Source organism: Phaseolus vulgaris, chromosome 10, assembly GCF_051622355.1.
Source record: "Phaseolus vulgaris cultivar YP4 chromosome 10, ASM5162235v1, whole genome shotgun sequence".
NCBI classification, from domain to species: Eukaryota; Viridiplantae; Streptophyta; class Magnoliopsida; order Fabales; family Fabaceae; genus Phaseolus; species Phaseolus vulgaris.
This window is the reverse complement of record NC_143507.1, coordinates 23,464,738-23,482,737: the sequence shown is the minus strand read 5'-3', so window position 1 is coordinate 23,482,737 and position 18,000 is coordinate 23,464,738. Positions and strand designations below refer to the sequence as shown.

General features: G+C 37.1%; 1 non-coding gene across 1 annotated transcript; it reads left to right on the top strand.

Moving 5' to 3' along the window:
• Positions 1-13,845: 13,845 nt before the first annotated feature.
• Positions 13,846-13,933, top strand: TRNAY-GUA (transfer RNA tyrosine (anticodon GUA)). The gene is given in 2 exon segments: positions 13,846-13,882; positions 13,898-13,933. It is a non-coding gene; the product is annotated as a tRNA-Tyr (tRNA).
• Positions 13,934-18,000: the final 4,067 nt, after the last annotated feature.

The following is an 18,000-nucleotide window of genomic DNA, read 5'->3' as shown; positions in this document are numbered from 1 at the left end:
TTCGCTCAATCCTCCTTTTCACCACCTCAGCCTTTACCCTTGCCTCCTCCCTGACCTCATCCAGCAAATCCAGATTCAACCTTCTTTCTTCGTTCGAGTCTTCCGCCACAAAATTCTGAAACCTCGGCGAGCTCTCCTGGATTTCCACTGGAATCATTGCATCACATCCATAGACCAAGTTGAACGGGGTCTCGTGGGTTCCTGACTGCTCGGTGGTGTGGTACGCCCAAACTATGCGGGGTACCTCTTCAGCCCACGATCCCTTGGCTTTCTCTAGCCTTCTCTTCAAGCCTCTTAGCAACACCCGATTGACGGACTCTACTTGGCCATTTGTCTGAGGGTGCTCGACGGATGCAAACACCTGTTGTATTCCCACCTCTTCGCACAGCTTCTTCAGTAGGTGACTTGCAAACTGAGTCCCATTGTCTGACACCAGGCGCTTAGGCACACCAAACCGACACACGATGTTCTTCCATACAAAACTCTCGATCTTGTGTGCGGTGATCTGGGCTACTGGTTCTGCTTCGATCCACTTGGTGAAGTATTCAATCGCCACCACCAAGTACTTCATCTGCCTGATCGCCAATGGGAAAGGACCCAAAATGTCAATTCCCCACGTATGAAATGGCCAAGGGCTGTAAATTGACTTTAACTCCTCTGGAGGCGCCTTGTGACAATCGGCGTGCTGCTGACATTGCTTGCAACACTGTGCATACTTCTTGCAGTCCTCCCTCATTGTTGGCCAGTAATAACCTACTCGGAGAGTTCTTGCAGCCAGAGCTCGACCCCCGACGTGACTTCCACATATCCCTTCATGGAGCTCGGCCATAATTCTAGTGCATTTTTCTCCGTGCACACATTCTAGGAGTGGGTGTGTAAACCCAAACCTATACAGCTCGCCATCTATCATGGTGAACTTGCTGGAGTTCTTCTTTATCTTCCTAGCTTCCGTCGGATCCAGCGGGAGAAGGCCATCTGCCAGGCAGCGCTGGTACTGTGTTATCCATGTGTCTGGCTCATGCGTAGCGCAGACCTGCGTCATGTTCACCCTCTCCCCCCGACATGCTCTTATTCTCGGCGATCTTAAAGTCTCCTGGGTCAAGGACCTGTGACTCCTCGCCGCTTTCTCCGTCGACTTGCTTATCTGAAGAACCAGGTGGTCTGCCACAAATGCCCTAGGCGTCTTCAGAGTTTCTTGGATCACTGTCCTCTGCCTACCCCCCTTGCCATCTACGTATGCTTGCACATTCCTTCCCAGCATTGGTGCAAGTACCTTATCCATCAATCTTTGGTACGTGGCCCCCGCATTCTTCAGCCCAAAGGGCATCACCTTGTAACAGTAGCACGACCTCTCAGTCATGAAGGCAGTTTTCTCTTCATCCATAGGATGCATCTTTATCTGATTATACCTCGAGAAGGCGTCCAGAAAACTCAGCAACTTGCACCCTGCTGCACTGTCGACCAGGGCATCTATGCTTGGCAAAGGATACGAATCCTTTGGGCAAGCCTTGTTCAGGTCAGTGAAGTCGACGCACATGCGCCACTTCCCATTGCTCTTCTTCACCAGCACGACATTAGCCAACAACTCAGGGTACTGGACCTCCCTGATATGGCCTGCGGCGAGGAGCTTCTGTGTTTCATCCCTAATCGCCTGCCTCCTCTCCTCGTTAAACTTCCTTCTTCTCTGCCGCACTGGTCTGACTTGTGTGTCCATTGCCAAATGGTGACACAAGAAATCGGGGTCAATTCCCGGCATGTCTGAAGCAGACCATGCAAAAACATCCAGATGTCGTTCTATCACCTTGGCGATCTGGTCTTGGAGCTCAGCCTCCAAAGATCTTCCCAGCTTGAAGACCTTTCCCCCGATCTCCCTTTCGAGCCACTCCTCGACGGGTTTGGGTCTGGTTTCCCTGGGATCACCGCCCTGGCGATCACCGCCCTGGCGATTCCCAATTCCCTCGCTTCCTCTGGGCGGTTCCTCGCTTCTTCCTCCCGTCCGGCGCTCTCTCCCTCAACCTCAGCATCCACCATGGTGACATCGCCTCCGGCGGCCACTTCCATCGCCGCACCAACAACTCGCCATTCTGTTGGCTGGAGCTTCACACCGGGAGGCGGCGTCGTGGTGATGTAACTTACTGACCTCTTATTCTTGAGGCTATTCTCATAGCATTTCTTCGCCTCCTTCTGGTCAGATCTGATGGTGATCACCACCCCCTCCATCGATGGTAACTTAACCTTCATGTGCCTAGTTGAGGGCACAACTCCTATTCTGTTGAGGGTTGGTCTCCCCAACAAAATGTTATATGCTGAGGGGGCATTCACAACGAGGTACTTGATTTTCTCCGTCCTCGAGGCCACCTCATTCGTGAACGTTGTTCTTAGCTCGATGTACCCCCTGACCTCCACCTGATCGCCAGCGAACCCATACAAGCACCCTCCATAGGGTCTTAGCTGGTCAAGGGGTAGTTGCAACTGTGTGAAAGTCGGCCAGAACATTACATCCGCCGAGCTTCCTTGGTCCACCAGTACCCGGTGGACTTTCCTTCCCGCCGTGACAAGCGAGATGACTATGTTATCGTTGTCGCGAGGCACAACGTCCCTAAGATCCTCCTTTGTGAACGTGATGTCCACATCTGGCGAGTGATCCTCGAACATATCCACCGTCATCACAGACCTTGCGTATTTCTTCCTCTGTGACGCAGTGCATCCACCACCCGAGAACCCTCCAACGATGGTGTGGATCTCGCCATGAGTGGGCATCTCATGCTGCTGAGCCTCACCACCCGCCGGTTGGGAGCTCGACGCACCTCCCGTCCTCTTGTCCAGTAGGTAATCGTTCAAAAACCCGCTCTTGACCAGATCGTCGAGCTGGTATCCCAGGGCCAAACACGAATCAACTGTGTGACCAAAACTCTGGTGGAACTCACACCAGGCGTTTGGTTTTGGTCCTAACACCTTGTCGCCCACTTTCTCAGGCGCCTTAAGCCTGGCTGCTATGTTGGGAATGGCGATCAGATCCGCCAACCCCATGACAAACTTGTACTTTGGTGGGCGATTGTACTCCCTGGGGCGCCCTGGGCCCCTTCCCTTGTTTTTTCTTGGATCATAAGGATGGCGAGTCCTTTGATCCTTCTTGGCCGCCATCGTCTCTAGCACCCTCTGCGGCTGGATTCTAGTCTGGGCTCGTGGCCTAGCAGGGGCCACGCTCCCTCTCTTCTTGGCGACCTCACTCTCGTCGGCGATGTGGGCCACCGCAAGTCGCCTAACCTCAGCAAACGTGGCGGGGTGTGCCCTAATCAGCGCCTCACAGAAAGGTCCCGGCAGCACGCCCTTTTTAAAGGCGTATACCAGCATCTCCTCGTCTTTAGCAGGCGAGCGGACCATCTGTGCTCCAAAACGATTCAAATAGTCCCTGAGGGACTCTCCCTGGTATTGCCTTATGTCGAACAGGTCATAAGACACCCTAGGTGGCGCCTTGTTCACAATGTACTGCTCGACGAAAAGCTTCGAAAACTGCTGAAAGTTGGTTATGTGACCTGTGGGCAAGCTCACAAACCATTCCAGCGCTGTTCCTTGGAGCGTGCTCACAAACATCTTGCAATATACAGCATCCGAGCCTCCTGACAGCATCATCTGCGTGTGGAACGTACTGAGATGCGCCTCAGGGTCCTTCACGCCGGTGAAAGAAGCTTTCACAGGTACTACGCTCGCAGGGATAGGCGTGTCTGTGATCGCCTGAGCAAACGGCATTGGGAGAACGCGCGGTGGCGATGACGGCGCGACCTCTTCAACAGCTGGGCGTCCTCTCTGCTCCTGAAGAGCTTGACGCAACTCCTCAGTTACTTTACTGAGCTCTTCATTCCTGGCCTGAGAGGCGACCAGGTCTTCATGCATCTTCGCTTGCTCTATGCGCGATGCCTCCACATTCGCCTGCAGCGCACGCATGATCTCCATGATCTGTGCCATGGTCATGGCGCCTTCTGCAGCAACTGGCACAACGGGACTTGAACGGTTGCTTCTCATCTTTCTCATGAAAACTCAGCAAACCAAACTTCAGCGAACAAAACCTTCACCAGCAAACGATCGATCCAGCAATCAATCGGTCAGAAACTCTCAAACTCTCAAGAACTTCCAAGAACGCAACCACAACAGCACGCCGATAGGTTCGGACGTCGAAATCTTCACAGAAACTTGCAATCTCACCACGAACCTACCGCTCCTCCAGCAAAACTCCCGATTCACCGATCAGAAACGCGAACGAACGGTAAAACCTCGAATCAACCGATTGAAAACCGAGCAAACAGCAAGAAACTTCAAGAAACCGATCGAAAACTCGAAGGAACGGTGGAAAACTTCAAACTACCGATTAAAACCCAAACGAACGGCGGAAAACTCGAATTCACCGAACAAAAGCTCGAACGAACGGTGGAAAATGGTTGCACCAACACACAACCGCACAAAAACTACAGAAACTTGAAGAACTCACGCTGTGGATGGGGACAGGTTTTACACGGCCCCACGGTGGGCGCCTGATGATCTGCCGGTTGACCAGAGCGCAAGAGTCTTGCCACGTCAAAGGTATCTTCCTCTGGATCGACTTTGCACCACGCTAGGTTCCGTCCTTCACACCTCGATTCTCCTCAAGAACCTGCAAAAGACAGAGTGGCGCCGCTGCGGCCGATCGCGCTCCGACGCTCAGGTCAGTGACGGAATCACCAGAATTCTAAGAGAGAAAAGCTAGAAACTCAAGGAACCGTGCAAAATCTCTCTCAGCGTACTCAAGTGTTCTCAAAGCGTAAAGAAGTGTTCTAAACGCGCGTACCTCAGAATCTGTTAAGGGTTCTTTATATACCTGTTCATTTTCTCTCTCCTGACGGTTACACCTATGGACACGTGGCTTGCATCCAACTGTACACGTGTCACCATCTGGAACGTCTTCCGCTTGAGCGCCACTTATACTCTTCAGGCTGTTCGACTAAGTTACTCAGGTGAGGAGCAACTCGGTGCATAGCTGCCTTGGAGCGCGATCTCTTCCAATGGCGAGCACGGGGTGTCACCATGCACACCTTCTCTGTGGTCTCGCCTGCCGCTATCACGATCTGCATTACTTGCTCATCGTGCATGTTCTGGTAAACTGTTCTCTGGCCTCAACCTCTGGCTAGGGAATGATCATCTGATAACTTCATCCTTCGTACCCGTGCCCTTTGAAAGCCTTGAACAAGCTTTCCTGATCTTTCGGCGATGTCCCCCTCTCGGCGATCTCTGATCACTTGGTCGCCTAAGCTCGCATACGGCGATTACGACACAAGCCTGGTGACCGCCAGTTTAGAAATGTTAGAGATCGGAACACGCCAACTTAACGATTGGCGACTACACGAGCTTCCCGATGTCCTTCCTTTCCGTCAGCCAGGTGTTCCGTTCAACACGCCTATATTATCGCTTGCTGCCACGTCATCACTCCCGACTACCTGGTCGGTACAAAAATATAAAAAGGTATAAGTACTATAATTATTTTCAAATGATTAAATAACTGTAAGTACTTTTATTTTTATATATATATATATACTATGAATAATTTAAATAATATAAATAATTGTATTTCTGTAACAAATCTCAAATAAAAAATTCACAGATTATTCATACTTTCAAACAAGATTTCTATAATAATTCATTCATATTTTAATATCTTTAAACAAATCCAAATAAAATAATTTATTTATATTATTTTGTTATTTATGATTTGACTTATTTGCTACATTATGTATCAAATTAATTTTTAACATTACATAATTTATTACCCAATATATAAACAATAAAATTAATATATATATGATGTGGCAGAAGTCGTGTCAAGTTGGTACGATTTCAGTATGACAGGGCAGAAGTCGTGTCAAGTCGGCACGACTTCAATATGACATGACAAAAGTCGTGCCTAATTGCGACGATTTGTGGATATGAAGTCGTGCCGAATTGACACGACTTGCCTAAATTTGTAATTTTTTTTAAACGAACCCCATTTTTGTAAAAACAAAATAAAATAATCCCATCATGGTCAAAAAAACCTCACTCCACGATGATACCACTCTGCCTTCTATAGGCATAATACATTAAATACATGTTACAATTTGTTTACTTTTTTACTTTTTGTAAGTGAGAAGTGGTGGCAAGTACAAGTAAACCTTCAAAATATAAACATTTATATTATATACGACTCAAAACACATATGCTTCCGAGTGTGTATTTATATTTTTATTATATTCAAATATATGATTTTATTATTTTTATGACTAATTAATTAAAAATATAAACATAATATAGTTTAATATATACATATAATTTCATAAAAATAATATTAAAAATATTGTGTAACCATTTTTTTTTTAAAAAGAGGTTATTTAGTTATTTTAAAATAAAAAATTATTAAGTTATTTATTTATTTATTTTATTAAATAAATAAATAAATTATTTTTTATTTATTAAAAGATAAAATTATTCAATTAAAATATGATATAAAAAGAAGTTATCAAATATTATAATCTCTTTATATAATAACTAGCTGAAATAATGGCGCAAGTGCGACTGTGTATACGCATTTTCTTCTTTTACTCAATTTTTCCGATAATAGAAATTTAACATACATTTAGAAATAATTTTGGATGAGTCAAAATTGAGAATGATTGAAAATGAATGTTATTTTATTTAATATGTGAGATTTGGTGTGAAAATGTGTGAGAGTATGCTCTCTATTTCTTTCGTTTCTTGCCTTAAAATAAAGAATTAAGGAAGAGTGGATGAGTCATATAAAAATTATACATTAATATTAATTTAAAACATTAAAAAATAATTATATTTTTTAACTAATTCATATGAAATGATAAAATACTTCATTGTATTAATAAAATAAGATATATTAAATAAGGATGGAATCAGAAAAAAAAATTGTATACATCAAAATTTTCCCTTTATATATAGGTACAGGTACAGATAATATAAACTAATTTATAAAAATCATAATTAGTTATTTTATCAGCGTAAGAAAACCATGGAAAACATTATTATGTGAGAGAAAGTAGTTATTTTATTTGTCACTAGATGCTTATGTGTGTCTATTTTTTTCTTTTCATAAAAAGAAAATTATTATTATTATAATCATTATTGAAATAAAAATATATTATTAAATTATAAAAAATAAATAAAAATAATTATGAAAATAAATAATTTTATTTTTTATTATGAATAATTATTTGAATTAAAAAAATTAGAAAAGAGTAATTAAAAGGGAGAATCCCTTTATTAATGATATATAATTATATTTATGTCATATTCTAGAATATCAAATTTTCAAAATATAATAATAGGGTTGACAATGCGGGCTAGTCTGTTCCACGTTTAGCCTACAAAATGTAGATCGGGTTGGCCCGTCCCGCACAAGGAGTGTGAACTCATTTCACTGGCCTACTCCATAGGTCTGCCCACATAAAAATTACTTTTTGAATTAAAATTTAATTATACAAAAATATTTTTTGCTGCTGAATAATTAAAATTTCATCCTTGTTTTATTTCATTCAATTAAAGATAAAAAAAAAATATAAAGGCATTTAAAGTATGAGGGTTGTTGGAAAACTTTAATTAAAGTTTGTTGTATGTAAATGTATGAGAGTATCTAATCAAAGTTTTGCTACAAAATATTTTAATGAAATCTCTTTTTTATATTATTTTTTATTAACAAATTTTAAATGTAAAATTTTACTTAAAACTAAATCCAATCTTATTTTTAATATTAATTTCTTTAGATGATTAAAATAAAACATACATTTTTTGTACATTAAATTTATTTATTTTAAATAAAATAAAATAAATGTCACATTGCAATAATAAAGTGTGAGCGAGATATGATTTTTTTTTGTTAAAAAAATAAAATAATAATAATTTTTTTATTTATGCGGACCAACCTGCCTCACCTCACTATTGGCCCGTGCGAGTTGCGGATTATACAAGACGAGCCTAAAAGGGTCAGCGAACTAGATTAGTAAATTCGCCCTACGTTTTTTAGTAACGGGTCGCAGACCTGCCCACATAACCCGTTCCACGTTGTCACCCTATACAGTGTCAAAATTTAAGAATTAAATATACAAGTTTTTCCTCTAAAACGATTATACTTATGTAATATTATTTCCTTCCTCGTCAAACGATCATTTTCAACATTAATTTTATTTTATGTGACATTTATTCCTTTTCCCTACTTAATCAAGTTTGATGATTTTTTTTTTAATTTTCCCATCATTTGATATCTTAATATATATATATATATATATATATATATATATATAAAATAATCAATAAAAATAAAACATCTCATTTTATTTGAGTATTTATACTTAATATCCTAACCACAATCACAATATTATTTCAAATATCAACCTATACAACATCACTTAAAGAACCTAACTTATTGCATAAAGTCACCAACTTTCCAAATACCTTTCAAAATTATGATTTTCTATTAGTTTCTATGCTTGAAAAATGGGAGTTCCAAAAGTAGGAGAGAATTATTTTGATATCTTTATCCCTCAAATCTCAAATCATATAAACTAAATTAATTAAAAAATTATTAAAATTATAGTTTGACTTTTTTTATCTAATTTGAAAAAATTATATATAATATAAATAATTTGTTCTTCATTTATTTTTAGAGTAATCAATCAATACATTCTACGCAATAGTGGACCATATGTGAGAATAATATAGTGCAAATCTCAATACAACAACAAACTATAGTTCGTCACATAAGACATACTATTATAAACTATATGAAAACAATAAAATAGGCCTTATAGTGGTAATGTTTCTCCATAAATATTTAAAAAAAAAAAAACAATTTTTATAAGTTAAAATTAAATTTTACGTAATATAATTTATATAAATTTTATTCTTTTTTCAAACTCCACTTTTTATTTTTAATTCAGTAGTTTATTACAGTTTTTCTTTTCATTTTTTTCAAACTCTACTTTTTATCTATTACTTTTACAAAGAATAAAGATCACTTCATTATATTGTCAATTAACATGGCCAGTTTTAGTATATAAATTTCTTATTTTCTGTTACAATATGAAGGGGAAAAGTTGGATATTTATAAATTGAAAACAAAATTTTAGAAAATTTAACGAGAGAGTTTATAAAAAAATAGTTTATGTATTATTTTTACAAAAATATTCTTTTAGTTTTTTTTATGAATAATTTTAAAGAATTTATTTGAAAATATATATTTTCTATTTTGTTTAAAAAATATTTTTTGTGATATAAATACTTATCACTACAAAGTTATAAATATATTGCTATGAACCTTTTGTAGCAAAATTTGCCAAACTAGTATTGAAGTCTTTGCTATCAAACAGTTAGATAATAGGATTTTATCTCAATACTATATGACTTGCTAGTTAATTAAAATAATTTTTTTGTTTAATATATTTTGAAGGACAAATATATAGTCTTTCTTTCACTCTTAATCTTACAATATAAACAAATTCGTCTAACAGTGTAATCTAACATTTTATTAAGAAAAACGAATATAGAGTTTTGTCTCACATGTTTTGAAGGAATTTCTAATGTAAGATAACTGGATTGGAAGAAATAATTCTAGCATAAGGTTCTTACAAAAATCTATGTTAAAAAAAGACTTGCATGAAAGCACACAAAAAATAATCATCCAAGTTGATTGAGTATTCAAAAATAGTTGCATCCAAGCTCATATCAATTAAAAAGGATGTATTGATAATCTCAATCCAATTTTTTATAAAACTATAAATTATAAGATTGATCATAGTCTCCGTAGATGAAGTGAAAAGATTATGGACTTAAGTTTCTTTCTTATAATCGAAATTAATTTATTTAAATAAGAATACTTTTTTTTGTTACATTTTGTTACTTATCATATGAAGAATTTAATTCAAGAGAGATTTTTTTTCTTCTACTCCATTAGAATCTTTTCAGGTATAAATTTCTGAATTATGTTTTTACAAATTACAAAGTATATTTATTTATGATTTTAAATAAGAAATATTTTTATTTTTATTTTGAAACTATCCAAATATAGTTAAACAATACTTATTCTTCTATCATTTGTTTGCAAAACACAGTTAGTATTGTATCTATCTTTGAATTTGCAAGAAAAGGAATAAGAAAGAATAAGATGTAGTTTTACTCAGAATTTCAAATGTGAGATCAAATAAAAAAACTCATATTGATGATGCAACTTGCAATGCTTTAAATTTACACAAACTTGAAAGCTAATTTATATGTTTGCATATTTCCTCTCATATATAAAAAATATTTTTTTAACTAGTATTGAACATGCGCAAATGCGCAGGATTTATGTTTATTTTACACAACTAAATTTTCTAATTTAGATTATCTTTTACATCTATCATAAACAATTCAAATTATGGTATAGAGTTATGTTTCACCAGTTGTATCGGTTGGTATCGGACGATCCAGTCTCAATAACTGTCCGTCCGAGTCAAAATCATAATATAACTAATACAATAAATAACAGTTATCACTAGCATTAAATGAGTCAATGCACATTCTAAAATATCTGGGAAATATCTTTAATATAAAAGATAAAACAGATTAAACTGAATACACACTTCCCTGAGATTAAGGAACTGCTACACATCAGTTAACAACTGACCTCCAGCTCACAAAGTAATACTATAAATAGAGCTATCGAGAAAAGAACAAGGTACGTTTTTTCCACCGATTGGTACTAGTTTACTGTCAATCACATCTTGGTCTAAGTCATATTGAGGGTCTTCGACAGGTATTCCATGATAAAAAGCTGTTTGTCGAAGCCCTGGGTGAAAGTAATCTTCACTTATGTGCAACATAAAAGAATGACACTTCTCCACCTCGGCCGAGAGTGCCTTCTCCCTTTCTTCGACTTCGGTTTCCCCTTAGCAAGCTCAACTTTCTTCGCCTTAATCATCGCCAACTCGCCTTTTAAAGCTTGTTGGGCCTTCTCGGCCGCAACATTGTCTTGGTGTATATTTTCCTTAGGAGCTTACATCGCCTCTAAGGTTGCCTTTAGCGAACTAGAAGACTCGACCAATTCATTCTTTTGCTTGGTCACCACTGCAATGGTTCTTTCCAACTCTTCCCAAAGAGTTCGGCTGTCCACCAGCGACCGACTCTGTAGCTCCACCCACTCTGCGACCAAGTTGTTGGTTGGAACAACCGCTAAGACACTCTCAAACTCCAGAGTCATATCAATTTGAACGCCCAACACCATCTCCAACTGGGGGTTCAGCATGGACGACCGCCTAACAGATGGCTCTGTTTCTGCACTAAGTCGGGTCGTTTTGGCAGGGCGACCACGTTTTTTGGCCACAAGAGGAGTAATGGCTTGTGGAGGCACCACGTCGATCGGCACGACCGAATTCCCCTTCTCGACCGCCTCAAAGCTACTTATCTTCCTATTGGGCGCTTGGCGACTTAAGTTGGCCATGAGGTCCCCTAGGGTTGGATCCATCTGAGTCATAATAGTTGCAAGACACAAATAAATTAAACACCATTAACATGATGAATACGACCATATACACAAGAAATTTACATACCAGTGAAATTCGTCCACCTCTCGGACGACCGTACAAAGCTACCAACTCCCGGGTAGGCGACTTATATAGGAGTTGTTCAAAGACAACTAAAACCGCCTTATCCAGAGGTGACATCGACGACCACGATCAGGTGGCAATTTGACTAGGATTTCAGGTTCAATGAAAAGGAAATTTTGTTTGACCCTCCGTGTTATAAAAATAATCTCAACCGTTAGGCTCCACAAATATTTTGAAGTACTTTTCTTTAAAAAATTTATAAGAGGTAGTAAACACCGCAAATCGAACACTCCTTGGTCAACTCGACAAAGACAACCAACTAACTGGAGTACTTGGATGATAATTGTAGTAAAACAAAAACGATTGAGGTGTGGGAATAATCCTAAATATATCACAAATTATCCTGAACGCCTAAAGACACGCCCACAAACCCCTATAGTGAAGTCATCAAAAGAAAGGGTTATGTGTAAATCATGGAAAAAGGTATTATAGACAAAAAAAGAAATCATGGGGTGCATTTTCTCACCCATGACAGACTCGGTCGGAGTAGCCACATATATCGGCCATCAACGGGTCCGAGGGAGTGTCAGGTTTTATAAACGATACTTTGGATAGAAATTTATCCAAAACGTTAGAATCCCTAAAAGAGGTGGAGATTTTCTACACACGCGGATCAACCATTCATAACTCGGACCTTTTGAGACTGAATGGTCTGAGTTACTAGTCTCTCCCGCACTGCTAGATGCAGTAGGGGTAACCTCAAAATACTCGTTATTAACCACATTATTCAAAGAATCAACAAAAGGAGACATTACTGACGTGAGAATACAACAACTAAAGTAGAAAACTGGTAGACTCAACACTCAAAGCAAACAACACAAGTTCTATAGGCAACAAAGAAAGCGTATACCCTGCCACGTTGAAATGATGCTCTATTTATAGGAAACCAAATAGGAGAGAGCCATCGGATCTATTTCTATCCAATGGTTAATACCATTCGACATGTGAAATGACACAAAATATCCATCGTCAAACTCATCTGATTGAACAGTGCACCTCAAAACATCATTTTTTTTTCTAAAAAGCAAACGTCACATCCTTGCCAAGCATTAAATGCTTCCAGTGGTCACATCTCACCTCGAGAACTCTATCAGTTATTTTCGACTCTTTAGAAGTTAATCTCTTCGAGCTTGGGGGGCAAGTGTATCGATCTACCGGATGAGCCAGTCTCAGTGACCGACCTCTCGAGTCAAAATAATAATATAATGAATACAATAAATAAAAGTTATCACTAACATTGAATGAGCCAATGCACATCCTGAAATATCCGGAAAATATCTTCAATATAACAGATAAAGCAGATTAAACTGAATACACACTTCCCTGAGATTAAGGAACCGCTACACATCAGTTAACAATTGACCTCCAACTCATTAAGGCGAAAAGCCCACAAAGCAATACTATAAATAGAGCTCTTGAGAAAAGAGTAAGGTACATTTTTCCATTCACTAGAATATACCTAAACTAAAACGTTGACTTGAGCGTCAAAGTGCAATCACAGGTACTCCCGACCGACCGAGCATCAGTATTGAAGGAAGAAGGTTTAAGAATATTTAGAGATCACCGACATATCAACAATTCTACATCAAGTCACGTATACTATCTAGGCCCTCAACTTATATATAGTTATACCAATAACATATTCTTAACTAAAAATGTAAGAAGAATTAAATATGTTTTAAGTTTGTCGAATATAATTATTTTGTCAATCCTTACCAACAAAATTGTAAAAATTAGTCTTAGAAAAATAGTATTAATGGTAAATTTCCCTCCATTAACTAGTATAGCTGATTATAGAATACATCACCAGCTAGATGTGATTAATAAATCCAGTGTACAATACTTCGTGTATTATTGGACATATAAATTTTATTCAGTGGGTTCAGTTGTATTAGCCCATAAAACCATGATTTTTATGTAATTAGTGTGGTGAATTTAGAAGTGTGAGAATCATATTCCTTATTTATTGGGTTGTAACACCAATTTTTTAATTTCAATATATTTTTTCAAATGACTAAAAACACATTTATGAATTTGGAAAAGTTAATTATTAGTTTTTCAAGATGTTGTAAGAATTATAAAAATAACAATAATCAAGTAACAAAAACATATTTAACTAGTTTTAAAAATATTGTATTATTTAGTTATATAATATATTTAAAAAAACAAAAGTAAACCGACCTTAGCTCAGTTGGTAGAGCGGAGGACTGTAGTTGGTTTAAACAGAAATCCTTAGGTCGCTGGTTCGAATCCGGCAGGTCGGATTATTTTTTTTTCTTTTTTACGTTTTTTTTTTCTTTTTTACGTTTTTTTTTTCTTTTTTACGTTTTTTTTTCTTTTTTACGTTTTTTTTTCTTTTTTACGTTTTTTTTTCTTTTTTTCTTTTTTACGTTTTTTTTTTTTTTACGTTTTTTTTTTTTTTCTTTCTTACCTTTTTTTTTCCTTTTTTACTTTTTTTTCTTCTAAATTTTTTAACCAACCCATTTGTAAACATTTTTTTCATAACTACACTATCTATGTCTATTGTTCTCGCCGATTGATTTCAAACGGATTGAATGGACAAACTCCTCTTCTAATTTGTCTTCAATTAGTGTTTACTTGGTGTTCCACTAAGATAAAGAGGACTCTATCTGTTGATCACACTTTGACGATCAAGTCAGCGAGAACATTCAAAAATATCAAATCAGTTTCAGTCTCAAGTATTCAAAAAACGCATACCTTTATCTAGGGTCTCAAGCTCCTTTTATAGATATCCCTTCAACGGGTTTTCTCCAATCTCAACAAAGCAAGATTCTCAACAGGGAGAATATAATCTCAACAAAAAACATATAATTATAACAAAAAAACATCTGTACACCTTTATTCTCGGGTGCTAACTATTTTATTCTTAACCGCTTCTATTGGTATTTAATTAGTCTATGTATTATAAACAATCATAATATTCCTTCTATTTTAATTATCTTTTTCGAGTTGTCTACCAACATCTGGACCAAACTCATGACCCATCCTTTGGATCCATACTTGCCCAAAAATCAAGCTGACCTAAACTCCTGACCAATACACCTATATATACAAGAGATTTCCCTCTTGAATATCATTTTATTCTAATTTATCCTTATATTTAGATTTTATTTTATTATTTTAAAATTATATGTATATTAGTATTAAGTTGAGATATAAAACATATATACAATCAGTAACCGATATAATCAACTTCAGCAGTTACAACCAAATTCAATAAGATAAAGTCGAGAAAAAAATACGCACGCCACTCATCAATAAGATACATACACCAAATCAAAGACTATAACTCAATAAACATGTAATGAGAACAATTACTAGCACAAAATGTATAAACAACGACTATTTATTTAATGTGGTTTTAGGGTTAGTCGTTGTCATTTAAAACGCGGTGACATTTTTTAAATTAATTTCATTTACGAATGTGGCTATTTGTAATAGCCGCATTCTTAAATCAAAGCTCATGATTTAAGAATGCGGCTATTACTAATAGCCGCATTCTTAAATCAATTTTTACCCTAATTTTGAAGCGCGCCACTTACGCTTTCATACTTTCTTTCTTTTTGGCGCTTCACGTTTTCTCTTTGTTTCTACTATGGTGTTCTTCTCTTCTTCTGCGAGTTTCATTGTGTTCTCTTACCATTGTAAGTTCGTTTCGATTCGCTCTCTTTCTTCTTCACCAATGGTTTATAAATTTTTTTCGTTTCACTTATTTGTTTGTTTTCTTGCATTGGCGAAGGGTTCTCTGATGCTTCATTTTCTCTTTTGTTTATGCTCTCATGCTTTTCTCATTTTCTATGAGCCTTCATTGTCTTTTTTGTGCCATTGAAAGTTCGTTTCGAGTTCTCTTTCTTCTTCACCATTGGTTTATATATATTTTTTTGTTTCTCTTATCTATTTGTTTTCTTGTATTGACGAAGGTCACCATTGCTTCATTGCCTGTTGTTTGGGTTATTGCTATGCTGTATTTGCTCCGTTGTTGCTGCTGCCACCGCTATTGTTGCCTTAGGGTTTAGGGTTTTAATTTTTTTTTAAATAATTAAATAAGAACGCGGCTATTTACCATAGCCGCATTTATAGATCGCATTTACGAATGCGGCTAAATAGTCGCACTTGTAAATCTCCGATTTAAGAATGTGTGCCGATCAAGTGCAGCTATATAGTCGCCCTTATAAATGTAAAATAGCCGCATTCGTTTTGCCTTTTTGCACTAGTGAATCAGTTTTCACTGGTCATTTACAGTGAAATGATATTAGAAATTATTGGTAACACTCCGAGAAGGTGTCATCGAATAGAGATATGAAATCTACTATGAACTCACACGCAGAGAGAGGAATGGAGGTTGGGGGGAACTATGTGAAGAAGATGAGTCTCTCTTATGGCCGAAAAATCACAGGGGTAGTTATGGAAAGTAATATCCACATCCTCCACCTTCCCATTAGAATGTTTCTTCTCTAATGTTTCTTATACGAGAGCATAGGCATTATTGGATATAAAATATCTCTTCTTTAACTACTTTTAATTATTTTTTTATTTTATTTTAGTATTATGGACATTACGTTATTTCTTATTTTTCTAGAATATTTGATATACGTGGAGTGACGGTTTTGAATTGAAAGACAGGTGAAAGACGGTTTTTGAATTGAAAGAGAGGTGGAGGGACGGTTTTAAATTAAAAGAGAGGTGGAGGGGGCGATTTTGAATTAAAAGAGAGGTGAATGGGTGGTTTTGAATTGAAAGAGATGCTTTATTTTCAAAATCAGTTGCATGAGAGGGAGTGTCTGTTCAAATTCTGAGAGAGAGAGAAATATTAGAGAAAATACTCGAGAAGATATGAAGGGAGTGTTGCCAAAGAGAATAACTCTGTTGTAAGGGACCGGGACATGCCATCGTACACCACCACTCCCAACCACAATTTAACGACATAGGGCTTGGCACTAGCGTGCGCCTCGACCGCTTGATTAGAGTTTCAGATCTAGGGTTTCTGATGCGATCTTTCTCGCACGAGATAGGGAAGAGTTTCGCTACATTATGGGGGGATGACAATTACGGAAGATTGGGTCTCGACAACTTGAATTCGCAATGGAAACCCATCGTTTCCCTGCCTTCCGCAACAAGACCTTTAAAGGCAACAATGCTCATAGTCTCTTCTTAACCGTGCTTTTTATTCCTATTTATCAAATTAGTTATTCTTTCATTTTCTATTATTTATACTTGTTCAATTAAATTGAAAATTATTAATGAAAACAAGATGAATCATTTCTTCTTGATTGTTGTAGTAATATTATGACTTCGAAAATGTTAGTCTCTTTAGAATCTCATATTCACCTTTGAAACCTTATTCACGACGACGTTACTCCTGTGAGTACCAAAGGTAAATTCTTCACATTCATAATACTTTCACAAATTCTTCTAATTTCTTATTCATAATAAATCTTAAATATAGGAAAACAAATTGAAATTAAAGTAAAATTTTTAAATGATAGTGTTGAATGTAATTGTAAATTTTGGTGTGTGAAATATTTGAATGGTTTTCCTAGATGATATTGGGGTAAGTGACACTAATAGAGATAACATGCTTCTTCAACTACAACAAAAGTGTCTTGAAACCTTTTTTGGGTTGAAGAGGATGGATATGACGAAAGTTTTAATCTTGCACCATGTGAGGATTATGTTGACACTTTGTTGTTTATTTTGTAGCTCTGATATATTTTTTCTTGGTAAGATCATGGTTGGAGATTTAACAACTTTTTGATATATTTATGATGTGGATAAGAGCATAAAATTAAAAATAGGGGGCTTAGAAAAGGGGTTTTGTTGTGTTTGTCTAAAGGGTAGAAAAAAAATGTGAAATATTAGCATGTTTTTTACTTTTATTTTTTATTTTTCTTTGAAAAGGTTCATGAGCGTTATGTTACGAGGATGCTACTAAAGAAGTTACAGTTTGACGCGAGGAAGCAAGCTAATCAAAGAAGGGTCATTTTGATTTAAGTATTGTTCCGGCCGGTTGACCTGGGTCGTCTTTATGTGTGGCTTGTCTTAACGAGTTAGGGCACCTTCGTTTTGCTTCGTCTGTCAGTACCTGAAAAAAGAAGAACAAAGGGGCGCCCTCGCGGCCGTTTGCACTCCGACGATCAAGTCAGCTAGCGAGAAACACCAAATACTAGAAACTGTATGATTATCTCAATGACTGAAACTGTATGGCCAAAACTGTGCTACCCTAATTGTCTTGTGCTCTCAGTGAATGTGCCGTCAAGAACAATTAGGGTTTTGCTCTGTATGTCTCTCTGGGAAAACTAGGTTAAAACTC